The sequence below is a fragment of the Sorex fumeus genome, unplaced genomic scaffold (genome assembly GCF_029834395.1).
Source record: "Sorex fumeus unplaced genomic scaffold, SorFum_2.1 ptg000265l, whole genome shotgun sequence".
Lineage (NCBI taxonomy): Eukaryota > Metazoa > Chordata > Mammalia > Eulipotyphla > Soricidae > Sorex > Sorex fumeus.
Window position 1 is genome coordinate 36,176,357 of NW_026606322.1, and position 7,041 is coordinate 36,183,397.

The window sequence follows — 7,041 nt, forward strand, 5'->3', positions numbered from 1 at the left end:
TGCTCCTTTTTTGTTTTGTCTGGTTTCCCTTAGCAATCTAAAATATTTATACCTGCTAATGTTTGAGTAAGGATGTAGCAGCTCATTGACATGGACTGAGGCTAGATTCTTGACAGCTCTTCTTTAGCCATGCATTTCTAGATCTTTGTGAGTTTGCAACTTGAATCAGAGCTTTCTCTATGTGAAGAATTCATGTTGTAGTTTGCTTTAAAAATGAGATTTACACTAGATCAAAGAACCTGTACTTTGGGGCACATAGAAAATAGCATCTTTATGAGTGACTTAATAAGATTAATAATTTAATCTCTATCAATAAGAGAAAATGTCAGTGTTTTCACCTTCTTATCAGACATCACTTGATAGAGTCTCAAATGGTGTCTGCAGTCTGTTTTCTTATAAAATCTGAAAGATTATTTTAATTTTTTTGTTGTTGGTTTTTTGGGCCACACCCGGCAATGCAAAGGGATTACTCCTGGCTCATGCACTCAGGAATTACTCCTAGCGGTGCTCGGGGGCCCATTAGGGGATGCTGGGAATCGAACCTGGATGGCCACGTGCAAGGCCAACACCCTACCCGCTGTACTATTGCTCCAGCCCCTGAAAGATTATTTTAAAGGGAAATAACAAGATACCTCAAAAGTCAGAGCATAGACTATTTTTAGTGGAGGGTGCTTCCCCAACTTTGGGGTCTGTGGCTACTGTTGGTGACATTCAGCTCAGATATGCAGTGTTGGTTGGGCACAGAATTGCTCTTATGGTTCCATGATTCTACCTGGCAGTCCTAGGCATGGGACTTGTGTGCCAGGACTAAATCCAGGCCTTGTGGGAAGCCAAGAGCCCTCTCATAGACCCTGGCCGTGTTTCCCATGTTAGGAACTGCTTGGGACAGACATTGGTGACAGTCTCCCAGGACTTCCTGATCTCAGCAGATACCTGATCTATAGCCACACATCAGGCTGACAGCTTATCTGGCCTTATCTATAGTAACCTCCAGGATGCATCTACTCCCTAAGACCCTTTGATATACAAATGTAAAGCTCAGGATGCACTTACTTCCACAAGACCCTTTGATGTACAAATGTCTACCTTGAATGTTAGGTAAAGCTCTTGTTGCTGACCTTACCATATATGGTTATATTGTTTCTGCTCCTGACTGAGCTGCCCAGACCCTATATAAACAGCCTGTATCCCTCAATAAAGTCTGTCCCTTTTTCTCTCTTCACAAGAGCGCTACAAAATAAGCACTGATGCTTTTTCTTTATTTAGATACCATGGTTTACGAAACAGTTAATAATGCACTTGTTATGGCTTTTGATGTTCCAACACAACTGTACCACCTGAGTGACCTTATCTCTACCTCTGTCCCCATGTCCTAGCCATTTCCAAGCAAGCTCTTTTAGCAGGCACATAAAAATCTGTTTTATATTACTAGTTACAACCAATGGCTAGAGGAATTATCAAAATTATTCAGTAAGAGATAATTTGTGAAAATTGTTCTGTCTTATCACAGGAATACTGAGTTTTTGAGGTTTTACGAAGCTATTTGTCATTAGTTGAGCCCTCTGTGTTATTGTTTTTGTTTCTTTTGTTCAGTTGGCTTGCTCTTATATTACTTTATCATCTAATTTGGTGTGCTTGTCCTGGAATTTAGGTACTTGAAATTTGGAGGTGTTGTGATCCAGAAATGATTTATAGAACAGGAATGAGTCTGCAGATATTCAAAACAAAACTATGGGAGAGAAAAAAATGACATAAAACTATATGTTTTCATGATTGAAAGCAAGCATGGCCTTTTTTTCAGTAAAGTAACTTTTTTTGTTGTTCTATGTTCTCTTATATATTACTTAGGTAGAATTTTGAGAAAATTTTGAGGTTGTATGTAATTTTGAATATATAGCCACTTGAACTTATTTTGAAAAGAATTTTCATACAGTCCTTTTCTTTTTCCTTACTTCCTTATTCTGCAAACAAGCATAATCTAAAATGCAGTTCATTAAAGTAATGGTTAATGAGTACACTCTGTTGGTTATGAATTTTAAATTAGAATTTGCCTTAAAAATTCAAAAGTATTGGATGAATAGTACTTGACTGTTATGTAAAAGCTGCTACAAATTAGTTTTACGTTTTATGGAAGTATTTCTTTTGATTTATAAATAGTCTTTGAGACACACAAAAGAATCTTGGAATTGAGCAGCTCGCTGCAGAGATGCCTATGGACTTTAAGCCAGGCTAATTTTACTGAGGTGCCTCACACAGGAGCAGGCATCGTCCCTCCACCTGTCCCTCAAGAATCCCAATGACTGCCAACTTCCAGAACCCAATGAGAAGAGTAGGTACATAGGCTCAGTGACGACAAACTCCAGGCCTCAAGGGGTAGGGGATGGACTGACTGGTCCTTCTCATCTCCCTGTACCTACAGTACCCTAAAGGCCATGCCCATGAACTGCCTCCAGCTGCTGTTTAAGCTCCGTAACGAACATGATCCAGAGACACAAAAAAGAATCTCGGAACTGAGTAGCTTGGTGCAGAGATTTCTCTAGAACCTAATTTTAAATATAAAATTTTAAAATTCCAGGATGACATCTTGCACTATTCATAAAAAGCAATACAAAATAAGTTATTTAGCATCTTTCTTTTTGGCAGGATTGAGTGGTGGCAGGAAAATTCAAAATAATGGTGGGAAGGTGCAATGGTGGTGGTGGGACTGGTGATGAAATATTGAATCTAATCCATTATCGGTGAACAACTTTATAAAAATTAATTTAAAAAATAGTCTTTGAACCTGCAGAAAATTCTGCAAGTTCACTCTACGTAACTGGTATAACCCCACTAGGATTCTTAACCTGATGGTAGGCCACTTCACATTTGCACCCACAACTTTCCAGAATTTTTTCTTTTTGTTTTAATTTTTATTAGTGAAACACCATGAAATACAGTTGTAGACTTAAAAATTTTTGCGCTTGGGTTTCAATTATACAATGATTAAATACCCATCCCTCCACCAGTGCCCATGTTCCAGCACCACGGGTCCCAGTATCCCTCCTACCCCCATCCCCTCCATCCCACCCTGCCTCTGTGGAAGGGCATTCCCTTTTGTTCTCTCTCTCCTTTTGGGTGTTGTGGTTTGCAAAAGAGGCATTGAGTGGCAATCATGTTTATTCTATAGTCTACTTTCAGCATGCTTCTCCCATCCTGGGAGGATCCTCCCAACACCCTTTATTTGGTGTTCCCTTCTCTATCTGAGATGCCTTTTCCCCTAGCATGTGTGACTGGCCTCCAAGACATGGAGCAAACCTCCTGGTACTAATATTGGCCACTCTTGGGTGTTAGTCTCCTATTTTGTTACTTTATGTTCCCCAGATGAATGCAATCTTCCTATGTCTATCCTTCTCTTTCTGACTCATTTCGCTTAGCATGATACTTTCCATGTAGTACCACTTGTATGTAAATTTCATAACTTCGTCTTTTCTAACAGCTACATAGTACTCCATTGTGTAGATGTACCAAAGTTTCTTTAACCAGTCATCTGTTCTCGGGCACTCAGGTTTTTTCCAGATTTTGGCTATTGTAAATAGTGCTGCAATGAACAAACAAGTGCAGATGTCACTTCGACTATACTTTTTTGCCTTTCCAGGGTATATTCCCAGGAGTGGTATTGCTGGGTCAAATGGGAGCTCAATTTCAAATTTTTTGAGAATCGCCAAACTGTTTTCCAAAAGGGCTGTGAACCAGTTCACATTCCCACCAGAAGTAAAGGAGGGTCCCTTTCTCGCCACATCTGTGCCAGCACTGGATGCTTTTGTTCTTTTGGATGTGGGCCAGTCTCTGTGGTGTGAAGTGATCTCTCACTGTGGTTTTAATCTGCATCTCCCTGATGATTAATAATGTAGAGCATTTTCTCATGCCTCTTAGCCATTAGGATTTCTTCTTTGAGAAAGTTTCTGTTCATTTCGTAGCCCCATTTTTTGATGGGGTTGGAGGTTTTCTTCTTGTGAAGTTCAACCAGTACTTTGTATATCTTTGATAGCAACCCCTTGTCGGATGTGTATTCGGCAAATATCCTTTCCCATTCTGTAGACTGTCTTTGTATTTTGGTCACTGTTTCTTTTGAGGTGCAGAAGCTTCTTAATTTAAGATAGTCCCATTTATCTATCTCTGTTTTCACTTGCTTGGCCAGCGGTGTGACATCTTTGAAGATACCATTAGTGTGAATGTCATGGAGGGTTTTGCCAACTTTGTCTTCAATGTACTTTATGGATTCCGGTCTGATGTTGAGGTCTTTAATCCATTTTGATCTTACTTTTGTACATGATGTTAGACAGAAATCTGAGCCCACTTTTTTGCACGTAGCCATCCAGTTTTGCCAGCACAATTTCTTAACGAGGCTTTCCTTGCTCCACTTCAGTTTTCTTGCCCCTTTATCGAAGATTAGATGATCATATGCTTGGGGGGAGATGTCAGTATATTCAACCCTGTTTCCTTGGTCTACAACTCTGCCTTTATTCCAGTACCATGCTGTTTTAATTATTACTGCTTTGTAGTAGAGTTTGAAGTTAGGGAGGTTGATCCCTCCCATTTTCTTTTTCCCAAGAATTGCTTTAGCTATTCGTGGGGGCTTATTGTTCCATATAAATTTCAGGAGTGTTTGCTCCATTTCTTTGAAGAATGTCATGGGTATCTTTATAGGGATTGCATTGATTTTGTACAGTGCTTTCGGAAGTATTGTCATTTTGACAATGTTAATTCTCCTTAATCACTTATCACTTAACTTCCCGTTAATTGTCGATTTGCTCGAGCGGGCGCCAGTAACGTCTCCATTGGTCCCTGTCGCGTGCTAGTGTAGCCCAATGGCATCTCTTCGCTCCGGGAACATGGAGGGCCTCAAACCGATCGTTCATGATCTTGACAAAGAAGTCTGACCATCTGGTTGGTGGGCGGCCACGTGGTCTCTTGACATCCCATGGAATCCAATCAGTAACAGCTCTAGTCCAACGGTCGTCTTTAAATCTCATTACGTGACCAGCCCATCTGATTTTCGACACCTTGGCATATGAGACAGCGTCCCTGATCCTTGATCGTCGACGGATGTCAGAACTCCGGATTTGTTCTCTCATTTGAGTGAAATGTGATATTCCAAGCATAGCTCTTTCTATTCTTCTTTGGGAGACCTGAATGGCGTTCTCATCTTGTTTGCGTAGGGCCCAGGTCTCTGAGGCATATGTTAATGCAGGAAGAACAGTGGAATCAAAGAGATGTGCCCGGAGCCGGAGGTTCTTCGTCCTCTTAGCTATTTCTTCGACGTTCTTGAAGGCGTTCCAAGCCGCTCTCTTCCTCCTGCGCAGCTCGGGTGCCAGGTCATTTCTCATGTTGACCTCTCGACCTAGGTACACATAGCTGTTGCATTCGGAGATGGTCGTTCCTTTGAGAGCGAATGGGGCGTCAGGAACAAGGCTGTTTCTCATAAACATTGTCTTTGTAAGATTCAGCTGTAGTCCTACCTTTCCACACTCATGGTCGAAGTCGGCCAGCATTTGTGCCGCTTGGCTGATGTTTGGTGTAATTAAAACAATGTCATTAGCAAAGCAGAGGTGGTGTAATTGCCGACCATCTATCTTCACTCCCATTCCTTCCCATTCCAGTCGTCGCATGATGTTCTCGAGGGTGGCACTGAAGAGTTTTGGTGAAATGGTATCACCCTGCCGCACCCCTCTCTTGACATCAACGATCACTTCTTTGTAGAATGGTGAGATCCTGGTAGTGAATCCACAATACAGCTCACGGAGGATCCTGATGTATTGGGCTTGAATGCCCTGATTGGCTAGGGCTTCAATGACCGCTTCCGTCTCAACAGAATCAAAGGCCTTCTTTAAATCAATGAACGTTAAGCAGAGCGGCATCTTGAACTCCCGAGAAACCTCAATGAGCTTGGTTACCGTGTGGATATGGTCGATGGTGCTGAATCCTTTGCGGAACCCTGCTTGCTCGCATGGTTGTCCTTCATCTAGTGTTCTGCCAATCCTATTCAGGATGACTCGAGTGAACAGCTTGTAGATGACAGACAATAGGCAGATCGGTCAATAGTTGCCAATGTCATGGATGTCTCCCTTCTTGAACAGTAGTACGGTCCTGCTGGTTTTCCATTGGGACGGAACCTTGCATTCAGACAGGTAGCGAGTGAAGAGCCGAGCCAGTGTATTGATGAGTACTGACGGCAGGTTCTTCAGGTGTTCAGGTCTGACCTTGTCTGGGCCGGGTGCTGTTTGCTTCTTTACCAACAAAATGGCGTGTCGGATTTCGGAAGGGAGAACGTTAGGAACGACATACCCATCCTGTGGAATTTGGTATGTCGGCAAGTGGACATGGCTATCGAAGAGATTTGAGTAGAAGTCATGGATAATCTTCTCCATTGCCGTTCTGGAGGATGTGATGGATCCATCAGGACGTCGGAGGGCAGTCATCTTGGTCTTATAGTTGGCGAAGGACAGGCGGGCATTACGAATACTTTTCCCGGCTTCTGCCGCATCTACCAGTACTTCTGCTCTTCTCTCTTTGAGGTCTTCCTTGATCGCATCTCTGCACTGCTTTGCAAGCTCGGACGTTAGCTTGCGGTTGCCTGAGGCATGCGCCAAACCACGCTGGCGAATTAGCTCAGGAGTTTTCGAAGATAGGCGACTTTTTGTGGCTATCTCTCTCTTGGCGTTCCTCGCACATTCATGGAGGTGCTGAACCAGTCGATCGTATTCCTCGTCAATGTTGTCAACAATGGCATCTTCCCATGTTGCCGCAATAGTACCAAAGAGTTCCCAGTTGGTGGTCATTCTGGGAGTTCTCTTTTTGAACTTTGCAGCCCTTTCTCCCCGCTCTGTGAAGTAGAATTTTGCACGAAGGAGACGGTGGTCCGATCCCGTTCGAAATTTTGGGACAACAGCGACATCAGTCAGGCAAAACCGTCGATTGAATATGATGTGGTCTATTTCGTTGTGGAATCGTCCACCGGGAGACTCCCATGTCCATCGTTTAGATTCTGCCTTCTGGAACTGT